Genomic DNA, 21,818 nt, shown 5'->3' with positions numbered 1-21,818 from the left:
AAGACTGTCCGGCCTGACGTGCCAAACCGAACCCTGGACCCTTGAACCCATGACGGCAAGCGACAACCGGATGTTGGACAGAGCTGACAAGCAAGACAGGTGGAGCCGGCCGCTGCGCCGGACCCGCGCTCCCCTGAAGGCAGCGCAGCGCCGGCCGGCCGCAGCGGAGCCGCAGGAGCAATTCCTCCCCCTTCTGCAGACCCCGCAGAACCAGAGCAGCCGGACAGAACTGCGGATGTTGTTCAAAGCGACACTCTCCCCAACAGCCGAGATCGCTGCTGAGACTTCACAATGCAATCGACCCGCCATCATACTCACCGCAGACAGGACAAGTAGAAACAAACGACAAACCACAAGTAACGCACACAACATCCTGGCAAAAGGCTTGTAGAGGAGCAGCAGAGATAGGCAGGCAGGCTAAAGCAGCTTAAATAAGGCGCCATGTAGATGTTAGCCAATTGGATGCTTGAGGAAATCAGGTGAGCTGTCAGCTGACTGTGCATGGTATCCAATGGGAAGCTTAGAGGAATCAGCTGATGTATGTTTATGACTAGCTGTGATCGTATGATATAGCTGTAACTGAAAGCTAAGCCTGACTTCGTGCCCTGCCTGAACTACGCTATGCTCAATTTGTTACCATTGTGAGCCAAGTATTCACTGTCAGTTCGAGTTGTTCTGGCTGTTTTGCTCAGTCGCTGTAAATCACTGTAATGAGAGTGTTTGCAGAGCGTCCACAGCATGAATGCAAATAGAGCGAGATGACATGATCCGTCAAGATGTAGAGTCATTAAAACTTTGTGTCCCTTGTGCTGCAGTGGCAAGGTTGTAAACAACATATGGGCTCCCGAGGGTGGCATCTTTACTTTACAGATAGTTTGTCAGGAGACGCACTGTGGGACCGTGGGTGAATGAAAAACAGCCTTCCTAACAGTTCTGTCTCTCTCTCTAACTCTCTCGCTCTCTCTTCTCCACACACACACCTGAGCTCACCTGTGAGTGTGTTATTCTACACCCGGCAGTGAGCCCCGGGAGAGCTCAGGCCGGTGTAGTGTTACATCACTGACACGCTTCACCATTAGCTACAGCTCATTAGGGTAAATTGGTGCATCTCTACTTGCTAATCACTCTGCTGAGTTGATATTACTTCATTGAAAGTTGAGCTGTGATTGTTATTTAATTGTGCAACTGAGGAACGATGATATGAAATGTTTTCTGAAAGCTGGAGAATAGATGGCATCATTTGCATGTATGTCCACCTAATTTTTAGTTGGACTTGTAATAATATTTTACATACATCCATAACACACTTAAACAGTGCCATCCAACAGCAACTTCAGTAGTGTGCTTAAATACAATTTTGAGGTACTTTCTTTTCCTTTATGCAGCAACCTGGATATAGAGCGTACTGGCTTAGGCGGTGAGAAATCAATACACAATAAAGTACACAGACAATCAGAAACCTGAATACTATAAGACTGTGCATGTGAACACACTTATTCATTATACAATTTGCCCCTTGTGTTCAAACCTACCCTAGAAATTGCTAAATGATTTAATGCAATCTACAGATTTTGTCCTCCACTGTATGCATCACCGTCCTCCCTGCAGCTGCAGAATTACTGACAGGGTCCACAGTTTAAATGTTTATTTATAGTCATTTGCTGCATATTTAGCACAGTGCTATATATTTTGTACCATCCTCATGCCTCTCTGCCAAGTGTTCCAGTGTTTACTTGTTTTAATTCATTATTTGTTGACATGTCTCTCCGACGGTCTCTAAACTAAAACAAATCCTTGTCCATTTATTGCACTTGGCAAATAAAGTGATTCAGAGTCTGATTATGAGAGTGTCCAGACTTGGCTCAGCGCTGCTTTCAATACTTCCGAGAGATGGATGAGAGATGAAGCAACAGAGAGGGGAGAAAGTGTTAAAGACAGAATGATAGATGGACCAGGCACAGAGGAGGCATGTTCAGTGGACACAAGCCAACATTTCTGTGAGAGGGGCGAAACCCAACAGGGAGAGCTTTCTTGCATCCTCCCCTGGAGAGTTTCAGCCCCTCCCCTCCCCTCCGTACGTCTCACCCATATCCCCCCTATTCCTCATATTCCCCCTCTTTCCTTCTCTTTTTATAGCTCTCCCCTCCCATGATATTCCTCCATCTGTCTCCCCTCTTCACTTCCTTCTCGCCGCTCCTCTGACTCTCTCCTCCTCTTCACAGAGGTGATGACAGAACTTCCCTGGCACGTGTTGCGCAGATGAACCTCCAGAGCCTCTAGACACACACTAACAGACATGCACGCCCATGCACAGAACACATGTTGAATGGATTAATTCAACCATACCATACCCACCTGGGCTGAGGAGACGGGGATGGAACAAATAGTGAAGTCTGCGGCCAGTCTACATGTCTTACGGTGCTGTCCTGCTATGAGATCCCATTCACTCTGTACCATGTATAGCATTAAGTTTGTTAATGCTTTAGCTGTTAATATGCAGCCCTGTAACTATCAGTGACACTGAGACGAATTCCTGTTCAAGAAAGAGTTTCACATTCTCTTTCTTGCTGAGCTAGGTAAAAAGATCAATACCACGCTCATGTTTGTACAGTAAATATGAAGCTCCAGCAAGCAGACAAATAGGTTAGTTTAGCAGGCTAACTGGCTGCTGGATATTGTTGATTTACATCCATGAGAATGGTATTAATCCACTCTCAGCAAGAAAGAAAATAAGTGTAAACTGGAAAAGTAGTGCATCAAAGTTTATCATCAAATTCTGCATGTATTATGTAGCACACCTCTATGCTACTGTGGGTTCTTGCAGCACGCAATCTCTCACACTGGGTCGTTGTACCACAACTTTTATTTAACGCACCGCTGTCACAACAGATAACACACAACAATTTCATACGTCTTTCGCTTTTGCTCTCAGATGTTTGTCTGCCACCCAGGTCCAGCACACTACTGCAATATAAAAGGGATTACACAACACAATGAGTAGCAGCTGTGATCGTCAACTCACCTGCCACTGCTCTCCCAAGCCTTCCCCACACCTCTCTCCCCTGCAGCTGAGTGTAAACCACACCCACCTCCACACATTATCTGTTGGGGCAAATGTGAATGTGGCTAATTAAAAAAAAATACACAGTTGTGGCTGCTTAGGCAGGTGGAAAGAGGACTACAGTCAGTCTTTGCAAAAGATAAATCTCTACATAAAAACTAAAAATGAGTGAAAAAAATTAAGAAATTCAGGCATGTAAAAGATACTGCCAAGTACATTAAAGGTTGACTTAACCATCACTCTGGAATGCATTCACACAACACTACATTTGTGTACAAAAGCGTATCTGATTACCTGTGATTGTGTCCAAAGAGATCGACTCACAATATGTTACTGCTTCTTGGGATTCAGAGCTTCATCCATTTTTCTGCCAAGTGTGGTTTAAAGCAGCCAATGAAGCAAGCTAATGCTTATACATCTGTTTCTGAGCTCTACCTTCTTTGATTTTATGATTAATGGAACTTGAAGAGTGGGTGTCCCCTTGTATTAATGATTGTACAGATGAGAGAAATAGTATTCTTTGAGTATTTTTTTCATCTTTATCTGGATCATGTCTTGTAACGACAGACCAACTGAGCACTGTAAGGGTTCTAACCACTGAGCTCAAAACAGCACACAGCCACTGGGAAACCCTGCACTTTTAATACATTTGCTGTCATCAACCAACTGAAATCAACTATGCAAATATTTTCAAAAAGATTTGGAGCAGATGACAATATCTCGAGTAATTGTAACTGCTGAGCAACAGACATAATGCAGAAAAAGATGCATCATACTAACTCAATGAACCCCAAAAGTATACAACGTGATTTGGTGCAGGGCTCAGTGAAATCACCAGACACATTTTTCGTTGCCAGAAAGTGTTTTGTTTCTTCTCAAAGAAAATAATGACTGCATTATCTGGCCAAAATCTGCACTTGTTTTCTCTCTTGAGCCTGTGGGAGCCTGGTTTTCCTGCTGGACAAGCCTGTGAGCATTAGTTAAGGCCATACAGTACACATTTTAGTGGGTGTAGTTTGAAAGGAAGGCATAAAACACAGCATTGCATCATCACTGTATATATCATAACCTATATGTTATGAGGGCCGGATCGCTGATTACGCCCTGTGTGTATACATTCCCTGAATATATCATCTGAAACATAACACAGCTATGAACGTCTGTGAATGTGTGTGGGTAAGAGGTCTCATTCGTACATCAGAGAGACTGTCCATGTGTGTAACATGTGTTTCTCATTGGGTTTCATTGCGTTTCATTTGCCTATGTGAGCCAGGTTCTCACCTCTAAAGCCTCTGGGTTTATGTGCAAAGGGAGATATGAGACAGGTTTGAAAAATAGATTGTTCTAAGATTACAGATGCAAAGAGGAGAACTGAAATGTTCCTGACCACATATATGACTGAATGACAGGGAACAGGGGTGTTAAAAGAGTACCCGTTATTTTTTTTGACCACCCACTGTAGTTTTCTAGACTTAGAGGAAGAGTTTAACATTGTGGGAAATATATTTGTTAGCTTTCTTGTCAAAAGTTAGATTAGAAGATTGTTACCGGTCTCATTTGTACCGTCTATATAAAGCTCCTGCTAGCAGTGGGTTAAATAAGCAAAAAGCCTGGCAATGGGAAAAACTGGCTGCCAGAGGTGACAAAAATCCGTCTTCAAGCATATCTAAAGCTCCCTAATATCTTATTGGTTTAAACAAAGGATAAAAAACAACTTGCAGTTTTATGGGAGTTGGAGCCATGTTAGTTGTTTTTTCCATTTCCAGTCTTTGTGGTAAGCTAGGCTAACTGGCTGCTAGCTGTACCTTCATATTTACCCATAGGAATATGCAAAAAATGTTGGATACCCCAGACAAATATCTAGTTCAAGCTACAATGCTATTTCCAAAAAGGCCTATTCCTTATCAATGACTGATATCGCAAAATTAAAACAAATAAAACAAAGTCTGCAACGTCCCTGATAAGTCTCTGATGGACAAAATGATAATATCGTTGCCAAGTAGATGCCTAATTGTTTTAAAACAGCGGTTTGGAATTGAACACTTCATCTGCAAGAGAAAGACAGAGTCCCCTGGGACACCTCAGTTAGGAAACCTTCAAAGAGTTTTCAAATAAAGTATTTTCCTAATATTTTATCTGCCTTTGACGCGCTGCGGTCTGGGGACTGTAGGGAGGGTTTGACGTATTTGGCTGCAGTTGTAACAACGGCAGGAAAATTCATTTCTGGACTGTCAAAGACATTTGTTCTCCCTGGCCTCCCAAGGCGAGAGTGCAATCCAAGGTCTTTCTTCTCCACTCTTTTCCTTTCCTATCCTTTCTTCTCCTTTCCTCTCCTCTCAACGGTCCCTCCCTCCTTCCTCATTTTCTTGCACCCTCCCACCGATCTCCACTCTTGCCCTCGGCTGACATATCCCCTGGATTCTGTGTGTGTGTGTGTGTTTGTACTGCGTTTCTGTGTGAGACATTCCTCAGTATGGTCCAGGAGCTCCGTGTTGTCACACACTTCCTCCCTGAGGCCTGAACCCTGAGGAGGCGGGGGAGGAAAAGCAGGGATGTTGGTTTGCAACTTGAAAATAGTTTTGAAAAATGCTTAAAAAGGTGCACAGTTAGGTGAAACCTCTGGTCGTGCATACAGTATACAACATGCGTGCAAAATTCAACGAGAACCTCTGGTGAGCACGAGTAGTTGATGAATGTTAAAGATCGGGGATGTGATATGCCCAGTTGACAGGTTACTTCCGTTATTAGACTGAAACATACCAGTGAGCCCCCCCCCTGTCATTCTATCTGCTAGGTGGTGCATGCATACGTGTGCGTGTGTGTTTTCAACTTGCCTAAATGCCTGATGTTGTTTGCTTTTTAGTTTGCCTCAGTAAGCACTAAGCCAAAAAAGCGCATTTGTTTAACCCCCCCACCGTGCACTCACAGACACACACACAGAGTCTAGTGTGTAGTTGTGGGACCTCCTTGTCGTAAACCGTGTTGAAACAAATAAATGACGTAACTGTCACAGGAGTCAGTTTGCATTTGCTCACTCCTCATAGCTCACATGTTTGACTTTTGACGATATACTTAAAGTTAAAATCTGTTACATTTTTCATGAATATTGCTATAATATTCAACTTGCCCAGTTCTCAGTGCTACTGTATTTTCACCTCAGCAAATAAGGCCACACTAACACTAGCTGGTTGGTAAATGGTAACAAACGCAACATAACATCAGTCTGTCATCATTAAAGTCATGGAGTGCAACTTTAAAATATACCCAACGTTGCATCTTTTTAAAATACGCTCCTTTGTTTTACTGCTTTGGAGAGCTGATCATATGTGGTGGTCTTTGGGTCAGCGAAGGCTTAAAGATTAGACAATGTCATATAGGAGAGGTTTAGCATTAACTCAGAGGGTGAGGTAATCACTTTAAGATCTGTAGAAAGAGAAGTAGGCGAGTGGTCCTATATATGGTCACAGATTTGATCCAAGCAACAGCAGATGCAAAATGCAAAAGTACTGTCTGTGTCAAGACTTAATTAGCAAAATTTAAAAATAAATAATATACATATAGATGGAGGGATCATGGTTTGGAAACTTACTCTAATAATAAATGTACTTTTGGCAACTCATTTAACATTAAGTTCATTTATTGACCTTCAGGATTTGGATATTATTTACATACGGTGACAATAATATCTGTATTATATTTTATGCATTCTATCAGTTTACTGACAGTGTTGATTCACATCATACACAACAAATGGAAGTTAGTGCTACTGTGACCCACCATGAGGATCCGAACCCTAAATCTTGAGTTACAGGACCAACACTGCTGCTGAGTTTGGGATTTCACTGTCTAACAACCGCAGCCCTGAGGGGGAAACTCCACGCCAGAGACACAGCAGGTGTTACATTGCAGATGTGGATGAGGTTTCTCTGTAGGCCAGACACCAGTTAAAGTGTTTAGTTGCTTTGCATTTACATAGATGGTCGAGTTAAGGGTCTGGATTCTGGATCCTATGATACACAATCAATGGAAGGGGCAGAAATGTGGACTACAGTGGTATAGTAACAGACAGCTCTGATGGATCCCTACAATTGATATCATTTATGTAGCCCAAAATCACAAATTTGCCTCAAAGGGCTTTGCAATCTGCAGCATACGACATCTTTAGACCCTCAATTTGGAAGAACAAAGTAAGAACAGCCCTCCACCCAAAAAGATAAAATTAAATGGGGCAACAAAAGGACGAAGGGAAGTCATTCACTGTAAATAAAAGCATCACCCAGATTTCTATAATATGAACTTAATTACAGACACAACAGAATGCTTATAGCTCATCAGTGACTAATGCTTTTGCACCAGATTTCCCATGACAGACCAATAAATACAGATGTATTAAAGATATACAGTACTACTACATTTACTTCCCTTTTTAAGGGCTGCCATGAAATCCTTTATGAAAGTCTTTTGGCAGGGCAGTGACTGACGTGTCCAGTAATTGTGTTCAGCAGTGGGAACGCAACAGGAAGTTGCAGGCAGCGATGTGGTGACTTCCATCCACTCGAGCTGAGCTTAACGACCACCCAACCTAATATGGTCAAAGACTCAAGAGCCAGGCTCTCAGGGGTTCAAGTGCCTGACAAAGTGCTCAGGTATGCCAGCAATGGTAGCTTAGCTGCTGGAGGTCCTGCACAGGTTGGAGGTAGCACACCGGATGTCCTTAGTGTCCTTAGCCTAATTAGGGCCGTTTGAGAAGTAACGCCATAGGAGTTGGTGTGTTGTGTTGTGTGTGTGTGTGTGTGTGTGTGTGTGTGTGTGTGTGGAGGTACTAGTTGTGCCTTGAGCAACGAACAGCACATCCACTTAATGGGATTAACATTTAACCAGTGCACTCACTCGCTGTCACACACCTGTCTAAAAAAACTCCACACCAGTGAGTCAGGAAACTGTGTGCATCTGTGTGTGTGTGTGTGTGTGTGTGTGTGTGTGTGTGTGTGTGTGTGTGTGTGTTGTGTGTGTGTGTCTGTCTGTAGGGGGGCACTGTTGATTTACTTCATTCAACAATTACCACTCAGAGGTGGCAGGAATTCCAGAAATGAGGAAAGATTGTGTTCCACTCCATCCACTCGGAGCCCTTCCTCTCATAAAAATACCTGAATTAGTTGAATTAGTTGGCTAAGCCTCTCTTGTGTCACACCACATCTCACCCTTGAAGGTCCACTTGTCATTCTGAGTTATTTATTCCTCTTTAAAATGACACGTGTTGTGTGTAGCTAGGGGTGAGGTGCTGTTTTTCCATTAAAATGTTTGCACATTTTAAAGTTTGACATTTTGCGAAATATGTTTATTCACATTTTCTAAGATTTAACGTTAGATGAGGAGATTGATACCGTCATATCTGTACAGTAAACAACAACAACAACAGTAGCTTCGTATTTTCTGTACAGACATATAATGTTATCAGTCTTCTCATCTAACTCTCGAATAAACACGACGTACCAACCAAAATGCTGTTTTTTAATTCCATTAACTTTGGTCTTTGAGTGACTGTACAAGCAGCTCTGAAGTCCACCTACATTTTCACAGATTTTCTACATGTGTTTAAAGTGACAACTGAATCCATAATTTAATGTGACTGTTATACAAAATTTCTTTCTCAATTTTCTCCCCAAAAATTTTTTTCTTCCCAACCAAAACAGTCCGGTACGGTCACAACAGAATTTGAAAAATGACGGACAGAGACATGCCGCCACTGCAGATCTTTCCAGTAAGTGTAACTGAACCTTCCCTGACTTCAGTGAAGTGACGTATCTGATGACAGCTCAGTGATAACAGTGCAACCCCTGACAGAGATGACACAGGCAGATAGACTAATGACAGGGGAGAAAGACAACATAGATTTCAGGTAGATAAACGTGATGAGTGACAGTGACCGGACGTGTATTTACTATGACAAATCCTTAATAAAAATGCAAAGAAAAGACTTTTTGTAGACTGAAATGTTATTTTGCTTTCATCTGAGGGAGAGAGAAGCTCAGCCCTGAGTTTATTTTTAGTGAGACAGTCAGAGGATGATTCAGACGACACTCCTGTTGTTCACTCTCCTCCAGATGATGTTTTCAGGACGACCGGACCATTACGAAACACAGCCCAGATTCCCACAGCTTGATTGACAGTTTTCCTTTAGGCCAAATCTGGAACCACTTACCTCATTCTCACAAAGGGGGTTGCAGGTTTTGGAGCTGGGTTATACAAGGTCATAGAAGGAAGGGGCCCGGTGGGTCATGACCAGGAAAGGGAACCGATTTTTTTTTGTTTGTGTGTGCGTATTGCTTGATGATGTTACAATTACTGTTTTACCAGCTAGCTATATTTGAGCCAGTATCCAAACTTCTAGTGCCAAATATCTGGACTCACAGCACTGTGGCTTGTGGCTATTTGTAGTTTCCCCAGCAGCTTATTATCTCATCTGTCTGACATATGGTAGTTTCACTTTTATGTAGAAATTCATCAGTCATGTTAACGACACAGTGTGCGGTTATCTAGTGTTTTTTTTATGACCCGCTATCACCTTTTAGCCCAGTCTGGAGATCATATGCCACATTTTCATATGCACGTTTCACTTCCACTGCCCTCAGATATACTACACTTAACATATCCAACTCCAATCAAACAAATATGATAAATATCTGGGATAACTTACCAGGCCACTGCATGCCCTTTACTGTCTTCAACAACCAGATACACTGATCGGAAGATAACCTCTTCATGCTGCAGTTTGCCATTCATCGCTCATGACATCCAAGCTGCCGTCACAAAGCACGCAGTCCCACATCAATCTGGATTGTTTTCAAAGCAGTGTTCCATAAAGAAAAGAGAAAGAGGGGGAGAATGGATGGAGATAAAAGGCAGGATCAGAGATGTACAACGTGCTGCGCCTGGCTCTGACACTTTCATCAACCGTGCTGTGTTTCCACGCACCAGAAGGTGACAGGGGCAGGATTTACTGACCCAGAGGCCCCTTTTGTGCTCTCCACGCTGCACTGATCCTCGGCTTCCTCTCCGGCTGCATGTGTAGGCCTATAGGCTTACCTTTTATACCCCTCTCCCTCTTTTTGTGTCTGCTGTAAATAGGCTTAATGTTACAGATGTCTGTGTGCGAGCACAAAGAGCCGAGGAAAAGCACAGAGGCCAGCTCTATTCTGCGAGGAGGAGAGGAGAACAGGTGGAAAGAGAGCAATCGGGACACAGAAGATGATCGGATTTCCCGTTAAAAAGTTCAGCAGCTATGTGTGTGTTTTAGGTGTGTGGTTTTAGTTGTATGTGTGTGTGTGTGATGTGATGCACAACAGGTGAACTGAGTGGTGAGAATAGCTGCACAGTAAAAACAGACAAAAGCCTATGAAAATGTGGATTTTTCTGCCTCATTTCACATGGTTTTTTGTTACCTTCTTCAACTTTTTCGCACATTTTTCAAGGCACAAATGAAATATTTGTTTACATCTGTTGCCATGGTCCTAACAGCCATACCAGTGCTTGTTGCCAGTGTTTTGGGGGGATCTATGAATTGCAGCTTTTTCTGCTGCTGCACTCATTGTAAGTCCCTATGGACAAGAGCTAAAAAGCTAAAATGTGAAACTTAAGTTATAAATCAAGCTGTCAGATGCTGTCAGAGCAGTAGCCAGCAGGGTGAACGGGGACGTCTGTGGGTCCCTCGCTGTGTGGGCTGACTGACTGGCTGGCAGGGACAATAAGCCATACTGTTTGACCTGCCTCGTCTGTCCCACTGCCAGGTTCACGGACATTCAAACGGCTCTCTTCACTCCCCAGCTGAGGCTGAAAATTCAATCCAAACGCTTCGCTCCACAAATCAGGATCTACTGCCTTTTGAAACGCTTGAACTGACTTGTTGTTTATCCATCTCTATGCCCAAAAGAGAAATCTTGTTTTTTTCATTGAACTATGAAACTGGCCTCATTATAGATCATGCTTGCTTCTGATTGGTTATTCTCATGACGTCAGTAAGTATAGATAGCGTAGCTCCAATGTTGTCATGCTCTAAATGTTGAGTTCCAGATCAGTTAGTTAATACTATAACTGATGCTCTGGAGGATTTATTGTTGATCTCAACCTCGTCATGCGCTACCTACACTGCAGTAAAAGTAATTTTTTGGTCAACAATTAATTAACAATACCGTGGCAACAGAACAAACCAAATTGAGTGTAGTTTCACTGAAATAACCATTCCATGATGCAAGTTCAACTTTATGGGAGCCACTATAGCTTTTCTTCCTCACTTACAGTGAACCCAGGAGCCGTATGGACTTTTTCATATTGGTTTCGAATAATGTGCTTGTAGAATCACCAGTTTTTCTTCTTTCACCTGTACATTAATCCGTCTATTGTTCTTTAATGTACTGTATAATTGCATTGCGCACCCAACCAGCAACGTCTCCTTTTTCCTCTGGGTGAGCAGCCATAATGATGTTCAGTAAGTAAGTCCGGTTAAGACATGAAATTACTTCTTAGGGTCATTGATGACCCTAATCACACCCTTTATCACACATACAGCTGCACACTCCCACCTGAGCTGCCCAGTGGGTGGTTTAGCATCCAGTTGCTGACGGAGGTAAAACCGTTTGTTGCCCAATTTTTAAAGAAAGCAGCTGACACTCACTTGCATGTTGATTACTGGCCCATTGAATTTGGAAGCAAAGGAAGCCACTCTGGATTATTGAAATACTGGACATAACATGGTTTCATATATCATGCAGGGCTCGACCTATTGCACAGTACATAACCCCCGCACATTATGACGAAGTGTCAGTTTTGGGTTTCAGGAGGTTACTGTGTGGGGCATGCATCTGAGTATGTGAGCATACAGTATGACATAGAGGGGTATGTTTACCAACTACCTTCATACTTTTAATACAACTCATGTAACATTCAATTTAGGACTATTTCAATCAAGTATTCCTTTCAAAACTTGTGTATAATGTATGAGTGGTAAACCCAAAGGACATTTATTAGTTGCTACTGTATTCCTATGGGCACTTTCTATGTCTCTATGGTAGTCACTAATGAGTTTACAATGACCTTATGGTATTTCCACACATATATTCCAATGGGAATGGGTTTTTAATACACCATGTGGACTTGATTATGCTTCCAAAATATATCCATAAACTCATGGATGTATACAGTATGCTGTCAGCTTGTAAGTGAAAAAAAGAGGGAGGTGTGTGTGTGTGTGTGTGTGTGTGTGTGTGTGGAGGGAGGGGGGGGGGGGGGGGTCATGTTTAAACCAATAGGCGCAGAGCAGCGCTAATGTCATTCCTCGACGCTTTAACTTGCTGCCAGAGCTGCGCAGCACTCAGCCCTGGTGAACGTCGTCATCTTTATGTCTTTATCCGTGATCATGCTCTGAAAGACTTCATCCATCGAGCTGATTCAGGACTCGAAACGGCACTGAGGTGTGTTTGTTTGGATGCAGTCAGCCCGAATGCCTCCAGAGCCGTGATTTTATTCTGATAAAAGGAATATTCAACGCCGACCCCGGGCCAAGTTGTTCTTCTGTGAGGTGAGCGTCAAGTTTTTGGCTATTTTTTATTTTTTTTCAGTAATGTTACAGCCTTGCTGTTAAGTGCACATCGTTCTGTGTTATTTGGGGCTTTTTTATTAAGTAGAGTCGTGTTTAGGGAGGCTTGTTTGCCTTCATCTTTTGGAAATCAACATGCGCCAACAAGGTTGAAAGATGGAAATGATTTGCTTCTCCATTACTTCATGGCCAGACACTCCAAAGCGAGGAGAAAAAAGGGATAGCTGAGGCTCTGTAACACATTTTCCCTGAAGAAGGAGAGAAAAAAGGTGAAACTGTGGCTGAGTCTGGGGGATTTTTAGCTTGGAAAGTGCGTGTGCGTAAAGACGCACTTACTGGAGGGGTTACATTTGGGTTTCCAGATGTGCGAACTCAGCTGTTGCCTGTCACTCAGGTGGTCTCTCTTGCTTTCTCTCTCTGTCTACAGGAGTCTTTTCATGCAGCTCTTGAACTCTGTCAACATCAGTGTTGACAGACCTCAGCCCAAATCCTCAGAAACATTACAAAGTGAAGCCACATCACTTCAGCCACACAGAACAATTGAACACATATTCAATCATACAAAAAACTTAAATTTACTTTTTAAACAAACTCTGGAGTGTTAGCCTTAGTCTCTTCCAGTACAATGAAATTGTTTAAAACTCATGTGAGTGTGATTCTCTTCAGTTATCTACTTTGCTCTGAGCTTCTAACTGTTAATAATAAAATGTATTCAAGGAGGATAAAGAAAAATGTTGAAACACTGGGTCCTATAGTGACGTCTTAAGATGGACTTTTCATTGCTGTGTGATCTGTATCGAAGCCAGTGGTGGCACCTAGTGGTGGGAGAGATTTGTAAAGATGCTGCAGGGAGGGTAGAAGGCTTTTGGATCAGCTCAGTATGACCCATAAAACTTGAAGAAACATTGTAAAGTAAAAGTACTTCAGTCTGATCCGTAGCTTGAATTTGAAATCTTGGATATTTCTGTCCCTGACCAAGCGTTGTACAGTCATCATGAATGACAAACTGCTGTGTAGTTAGCTGATCCAGGATGAGAGCAGCCGAGGATCAGGTGACTGAGGTGTATTCCCCCTCTGTGGGAGGCCAGTCAGCTCGACTATGCTACACTTTGCTGGGGGTATACACTCTGCAATGCTAAGCCTTTGTTAATGAGTATGTATTGTGTGTGTGTGTGTGTGTGTGTGTGTGTGTGTGTGTGTGCCCTTGTCTGTGTGTGGTACTGGGTGCCAGTGCTCATGGATCTGTATGTCTATTACTCTTGTATGCTTGCGTGCATGCATGTGTGAGTGTGTGTGTGTGTGAGCGAGAGATAGGTGTTTGGAACCAGGAGTTAAGCTGCTGTTAATTGGTCAGCCATTTGAACCACATGGGAGACTCAAGTCAGGCAGTAGCTGAAATGATCGGTATGCTCGGCTCGACTACTGCCTGCTATGGGACATTACATTGATTCTATGCTTTTAATGGATGCTGAGGGGTTTTTTTGGTCTCTACATCCCATATAATTAGTGCTATCATCCACGCTAACTCGAGTGCAGCATGGAATTAGTTTAAAGAAAATAGTTATAGAAAAATATATTTTTTATATAAGTTGTTAGTAAATGAGCTTAAAAGGTGCTGGCAGGCAGATTTCGATACCTTTGGACCAATTATATACTGTCAGTGATTTGGACAGGGCTAGGCTAGCTGTTTCCCCCTGTTTCCAGCTTTTATGCTAAGCTAAATTAGCTGCTGGTTGTAGATTAATATTTTGTGCACGGACAAGAAAGCGGTATCAATCATTTCATCTCCGCAAGAAGGAAAATAAGAGTAGACCAATATTTCCTAAATGTAAATTCAGGAGAGGCATTAATGTCCTTTTTTTTTTTGTTAGCAGGGTAGAAAGGTGAATTTTGTTTAAACATGTCAAAACGAGGAGAGGAGGATGATGTTCCAGCTGAGGAGGATGTGAATCAGAGGGGAGGATGGGAAGCACATCTTGAGGAGATAGGCTTTGAAGTTCCAACGAAAGACAGAGGATGACTGGACATGTAACGTCATACAATTATGAGCCAACATTTGGCAAGAGAAGTGGACAGATTATGAACGCATCCTTGACTTTTCGTTGCATCGCTCTTTTGAGGCCCCTGCTGACTTTTTGTTTATGCACAATTTCTAAATTGACAGACTCATTTTTCAGAGCAGTGTCTCTCGATTAAACACTCTTCATCTTCTCATATGCAACCCAGATTCTCATTCTCCTGTGGGCTTTGAGTGCCAGAGAGGAAATCCAGACTGGAGATTGTTTTGATATTGTTGGACACTCTCCTGGAAAACCTTTTTGCTCAGCGACCAAGGGTTCTGGATTTAGAGCCATTGGCTCCTCGGTTAAAACACCTCATCTGATCACAGCAGTAAAAATGTTTGAAGAGCTCAGAATGTGCCGTGTTTCACCTTTTTGTTTGAAGCTTAACTTAACTTAAATCTTTGTTTTTTTGTCTACCTCAGTAATGAATATATAGTGTTTTAGAGCAGTTTCTCACATTTACGGTGCATAATATTATAAAGCCTGTCATGGCAGCTCCTATCATGGCAGCTCTACATTATGGATGGTGGCTGCTGGCGGACTCTGGTTCAGGGGAGTTGTGCAGCATCCATAGATTTCTTGTGTCCCAGTGTTTGAGTTGGAGCACAGATTGGCATTAGATTAAATAAATGTAACCAATAAGGAACATAAACATGAATGACAAGTGTGTATGTGTTTGCATGTGTGTGTGTGTGGGTGTGTGTGTGTGTGTGTGTGTGTGAAAAAAAGAGACCTCCATCTATTAGTAAGTCAACACTGTTCTGTCTGTGCGCCTCTGTCAGCCTAATACCTCAGACCAACATGTGTACACACAGGCAAGTTTGTGCTGTCACACTGGAATTAATCGAGTGTAGGGTTGTGTAAATCATTCCAAACCTCAGAAAACACACCCTCACATATACACACACATACATACATGCGCTTGCCAAGCAGCAATCCCCTGTAGTTGTCTGTGAAGGGCCAATCACTGAAGGGGAGAAACAGAACAGTGAACAATGAAAAACAGACATTTCTTGGAAAAACAGACACGCACACAAAAGTCCTAAAGCAATATTCAGAACTTTACATGGGAACCACCCAGTTATACCAGTTATCAGCAGTAATATCACTAGTGCAGTGGGAGATTACAAACAGCAACCAGTGCTGGGACCAACCTTGACCAAGCAAGAATACAAAGCATTCCCTGGCCACAGGTTCTCAAATGTGAAGAACTGCTGCTTTTCTCTAATAGTATATCACATTTTGAAGGCTTTGGGTTGTAGTTTGGACAAAACAAGCAAATTAAAGATGTCAGCCAGGGCTCTGAGCAATTGTGACGATACTTCACATTTTAGAGACTAAACGATTACTCAAGAGATCAGTTGAAAATGAAGCCCAACCTTCAAATAGTTGTTGCCTTTTCAGCAGTATGTGATGGGAATGTCTGTTCAGGTTCAGTCTTTTCCAGGTTGTTCATGTTTGAAGGAAATATTGCACTATAAATGGTGAAAGAGAAGCTAATATTGTGTATTCATATTGGCCTACTGTAGCCATAAACCATGGTTATGCTGAGGAGGTGAAGGGTGCGGTGTGTAAATGTGTGTGTTGGGGCTGGGACGGCAGTCCTTGATCTACGAACACTAATCGTGATCCTTGTGCTCACTGAGTGGTTACAAACCAAACCCTGCAGGCCGCATTGGCTTCACAAGCCTGGTATTATGGTCAGCTTGTGGGGAGGGAAAGTAATCCAGAGCTTAGAAGAATATCAGACACTGAGTAATGGACTCTGAGAGGGAGTTTCACTCAATTCTGTGTTAAAACTTGCAGCAGAGCTGAAATAAAGTTGCCTGCAGCACTTGCTAAGCGATGCAAAACTGAGGTGTTGTTGAGAGTTCCTGACTCGTGCCTCCGAGTGAGAGTCGATTTGGCACCACCTTAATTACCTATACACACAGCTCTATTTGATGATGATTAAAGCCACTCACACACACAGATACACACACCTGCCCAGACACTGCCAGTCGCCAGCCGCAGTGGTTATGGAGACATTAAAGGTGATGATTATTAGATGATAATAATTAAAAGGCTTTAAAGCTCAAGTAAAGGTAAACAGTATAGATAGAAGCACAGTCTCATATAGGAAGACAAGATTGTAACAACCACGTAATTATTCCCAGTCAAATGACCACCCTGAGGCAGAACACAAATGATAGCTTTCAGTTTTGTTTTTGATTGGGAAAAACATAAAAGGTCTCCATAACAGATTCTGGTTTGTTGGGTGCTACATCACTCATACAATATTGCTGTTGTGATGTGAGAACCTCCTAAATTCCAATTTTGTTGATCATGTTTCCACAGTTTGATGTTTGGTGGTTTCATGTTTTCAGTTCGGATGAAGGACCACCCTAATCCAGTGGATAATGTCATAAATGCATTGTGCAGAACCGAAAAACAATCCTGTTGTTGTTAGTGAAAAAGCTGACATTTTGGTGATACATGGTTTACATGCAGTCATGTTGTGAGTCTAGCGAGTGTGATTAAAACACGGTCTTGTTCCATCAAAACTTGCAACTGTTTGCATCATGCAAAGAATAATAAAAAATATATTTTGGAAAATGTCTATTGACACCTACTCTTTTTGGCATGAAAATAAAGTATATTATGCATAATAGATTCAGAAAGCCATTATGCAGCCATCGTTGGCTAAAAATAGTTGCATATAAAATGCACAAGCAGGTCAAAAACAACAGAATTATAATTGTTCATAAATATTCTACAATGGTTTTACAGGGAAAAGCTTTATACATGCGTCTGGGATCAAATGTTTGGGTGTGTGCATCAGGAAAACATGACTTTGCTCCTGCCTTCCCACCTTAAATTGGTCTCATGTGGTCTCATGTGTTGGACAGTGTGTTCCTGAGGCTAAGACAAGCTCCTCAGCTGAATGTCTTAACTCAGGCCTAATCAGAGACAGTCTGCTCTTTTCTCCCTCTTCCTCTCCCTGCATTTCTGTCTTGCACTTCACCTCTCTTCCAATATGCATGAAGCTTCAGATGACACAGGATGAATGAATCTAACTCTGTTTTTTCCATTTCCAACTTATCATTGTCAGTCTGCTTCAATAAACAGAAGCAGATGAGGTAGATAATTTTGTAGCTTTGTGACAAATATAAGTTTCCCAATTTGAAGAAGACATCTCTTTGATGAAACATTTAGTCTTCATTTACGTAATCCTGTTGGGTGGTCGCCTGTCTTCGGAGACATGGCCTATCTGTCACTGCATCTCCATGTTGCCTCACACCACCCCAGAGGAATACCAGCCTCTTAATTCACCCAGAGGGGAAATGGCTCCATCCAATCTGATGCCACTCAGAGTCAGGAAATGGCCTGTTGTGATAAATACTGTGTAAGTGAGGGTGGGGAAAATTACTGGATTTTCACCAAATTTGCCAAAAACTGCACATTTGCTTAAGCACTCATGGATCACAGCATTCAGTCCAAAATGCTGCTTTAAATTTTGTTTTGTGATAAAAACTAATAAAAATAGTATGTTTAATGTGAAAGGGTATCAATGTAAGTGATGGAACCACAGAGAATTGTTACCTGGCTCGGTAGCTATTCTCAGCTCTATGGAGTGTTTTAGCGTCTTTCAGCATTGTTTTTTTGTTTTTTTGGCTTTATTATTTTGGTTCACCGTCACATCTCTCATAGTCATTTTAGGCCGCAGCAAAAAAGCTCTGCCAAGCACCAAGCAGCAGACAAAGTTAGAAACTAGCCGGAGAACATAGCACAACAAAGCGAAATACAGGAGTACGTGTAGACCAAAAACAGAGCTCTGTATTAGCTGGATGTGTAAATAACTGTATGTCAAGATGTTCAACTCAAAAATTGATAATATGTCAGCTTTCTGTCCAGGGCTTCTTTGTGCTGCCCCCAAGGGGCCAGAAAATCTGTTATTGCAGGTTTAAGTTAAATTGGTTGATGCACAAACCATGCCAGGGATCATATGCACTCCTTAAAGGGAAGCCTGCACTTTAAGAGGTAAACTGTCCTGTTATATAACCTCTAGCCACATTAACAATCCCCCAACTGCCTTTGTGCTCAGGCAAGTAATCAAGAGACGGCGTATCCTTCAACTAGGACAATTTCATCTCCAGGAGAGGGAGAATGTAACAGATATTCACCCGTGGTGGTTAGCTGATGAAAGCTTGGGGCTTTCCAAACGCTCGTCGCAAAACCAATACAAACAGTGATTTGACAGTTGTCTGGGTTTCGGCGCTGTGAGATCCATCCGCTCCTTTTTTTTTTGCCTGAGAAAGGGAGCTTAAATTGCCACTTGCATTAATGAGGTAGTAAATAAATGTCTTTTGTGTTTACACTAATGACCTCAAAAACCAGACAGTAAACTGGGGGGGGCTAAAGCGTTCATTATATCTAACAAGCCACCCATGAAATCCAACATGTGCGGGCCTGTTTATGTGTGTGCACATGTATGTACCCATGCCCATTTGCTTGTTTCCATATGTTTTTATTTATTCAATACTTTACATATATCTGTTAGAGTGTGTGAACACGCTGTGTGCAAGTTCCCTTCAGAGAAAGCCCTCAAGAATCCCCCCAAGGGCCTTTCAGACATCTGGTTGTGGATGGACAGCTTATATCTTCAAGTAATATGTCCAGTTAAGCCCCTGGGAGCCGCCGCTGTGCACATCATTACAACCCTCCTCCGGCTTTGCTTGGAACTTCGCTGAAACCCTATCGTTTGGTTCAGAGGGGTACAAATATGTTGTATATCCTTTTATACTACTTCCTCCCCGGCCCGTCTCCCATCTGTTGCAGATTAGTCTTCAGTGTGTGTTTAGAGAGCTGAGCCTGTCGCCGAGCGGGACAGATAGTAAACCCAGAAGGTTTTAGTCAGAACTGTCAGGTAGGTCTGAATTAACAGAGAGGCCAACTGAGGATATGGCTGGCTGAGAGGAAAGACAAGGGGGGAGGTGGGAGTAGAGCGACAGACAGCCAGAGGGTAAGACAGGCTCCAAAATTACGAAGCGAGCCCACCAAACGGTTTGTCTGTTTACCCATGAACCTCAGGCCCGCTACTCGAGGGTCAGTGTGGAATGCCAACAGCGGCTGCCTGGCCAAACTCAACCACAGTCCCTGGGAGAGGAGGGGAGACAAACACCCCGCGTAACAGCCAGTCACGCCACTTTCCCTGTGATAGTGAGTTTATTTAAGCACGGAGCTCAAAGCGACTTTCATATAACACATAGCCTCGATTTCTGTCGCCCTCGTGGCATCCAAACCCGCCACCAAAATGTTACCATTGCCGTGCTGAGCTAAGCTGATATCACTCAGCTGTTTTGTTATCTGTCTCTTTACAAAGTCTCTCACTGAATCGCTGGCTAGGTAACCCATATAAGGCTAAACAAAAAGCGCCTTGGGAATCTGCTATTGGAGCTAAAGGCTATATGGTTTCACACACACACCCTGCTCCCGCACTGTGCTGCCTTGAGAACTGTGCCAGGCCATGTAGGCCAAACTGCAGCCCGGGTGTGACAAAGTGCCTGAGGCTGCGAACTTGGTCAGACGCGCCGTTCCCAGCTCTTGTTGTGTTTCCAATACTAAATTATGGGAAAGTGACGGTGCTGGTTGTGTAATACACAGCTGGTTTTGTGTGTGTGTGTGTGTGTGTATGTGTGTGTCTATGTATAAGTGTGCTTTTGTCTGTTCCGCTTGACTGATGTGCCATCCCTCCAGGGTCCTGTCATTAAGCCTCTGTGTACACAACCCCAATCCCTGGCCTACATCTATCTCTTCTTCATGGGGGGATTCATACACACACACACACACACACACACACACACACACACACACACACACACACACACACACACACACACACACACCACATACAGCTTTCCCATACGAAATGTGATGCAACCCTGCTGCTTGTCTTGCATGATATGTCATCAGATGTAGCTGTTTTTACATTTGCTTCTCCCTCTCTTATTTTGATTTTTCTTATGGATTTGTTTTTCATTTGCGATGCTTCCATCTAGTTTGAGTGGCACAGCTCATTAAAAGCCTTTTGACTTATCTGTTTGTTTTGGCTGAAACATTTGACACATTGTAAAACAGTCAGATAGATACAGAGATTGATGGTTAGACTGCACATTACTGAAATAACAGTGCTGCATCATTCTTCGTTCAAAGTATCTTCCGACGAGTGCAGCTGGAGTGTTTCACTTTTATTTTCCTGTTAACGAGAACAAGAGAAACTGGTTCCTTATCTTTATTGTCTGTCAGCCTTACATCTGTGGCCTAAAAACACTTTATTTGGGACTTTTTCTGAAAGGAGCAGCTAGAATATTTCACGATTTACCTTTTATTTTAATTATAACAGTTTGTGTGCCTCACATAAGTGGCCCAAACATGAATGCTGTGCTTTGTTTACCATTCAAGAGAAGCAAAATTGCAGTGATGTGTACCGGTATGTACTTTCCCTGTCAACAAGAACAAGACATTCTGGTTCTTGATATCTTTCCTTTTTTAACATCCAACCCATCGCTCGCCTCTGTTCCAGTTATAAATATCTGCTGTTTTTTCTCTTCTGTAGAGGATCATCACTTTGTATGTGAGGCAGTGTGATCACAGCAGCGTTGGATTTTATTAAGACATTTTAAACACACTCCACACACACACACACACACACACACACACACACACACACAGTGGTGGTTACAGTGACTTCTGGCTTCTGTTAAAGAAGGAATGCATCACTTAACAATATCAAATTAGAGTTGGAGGGGATGTGCACAAGACACACTTTTCTCTCCCGCCTTTCAGACACACACACACACACACACACACACACACACACACACACACACACACTTGACTATAATGACAATAGGTTTTTATTGTTTCCTAATAGGTATTACAGTTTTGTTATGGTGTTTCTCACTTATATTCCAGTTCCTCACTGAAGAGGTAAGAGTGTGAAACTACTCTCTTATTTTATGCAAATGCCTGGTAATATAAAGGAGTTAGTGTGACTTGTCACACACACCGTGGTCAGATGAGAGTGATTGTCTTTAATGTGGCTGCCTGTTTTAGCTCCACT

The 21,818-nt window shown here is 42.6% G+C and overlaps 1 protein-coding gene across 1 annotated transcript in view; it reads left to right on the top strand.

Moving 5' to 3' along the window:
- The first annotated feature begins 12,400 nt into the window (after positions 1-12,400).
- LOC127359124 (prickle-like protein 1) overlaps positions 12,401-21,818 on the top strand; it is a 28,967-nt gene continuing 19,549 nt past the window's right edge. Inside the window, exon 1 of the mRNA XM_051392864.1 lies at positions 12,401-12,635. The gene's annotated coding sequence lies outside the window, so the exon portion shown is untranslated. The remainder of the gene's footprint in view (positions 12,636-21,818) is intronic.

This window comes from Dicentrarchus labrax, unplaced genomic scaffold, assembly GCF_905237075.1.
Source record: "Dicentrarchus labrax unplaced genomic scaffold, dlabrax2021, whole genome shotgun sequence".
NCBI classification, from domain to species: Eukaryota; Metazoa; Chordata; class Actinopteri; family Moronidae; genus Dicentrarchus; species Dicentrarchus labrax.
The sequence above is the reverse complement of the archived record's forward strand: the minus strand, read 5'-3'. Positions and strand labels throughout refer to the sequence as shown.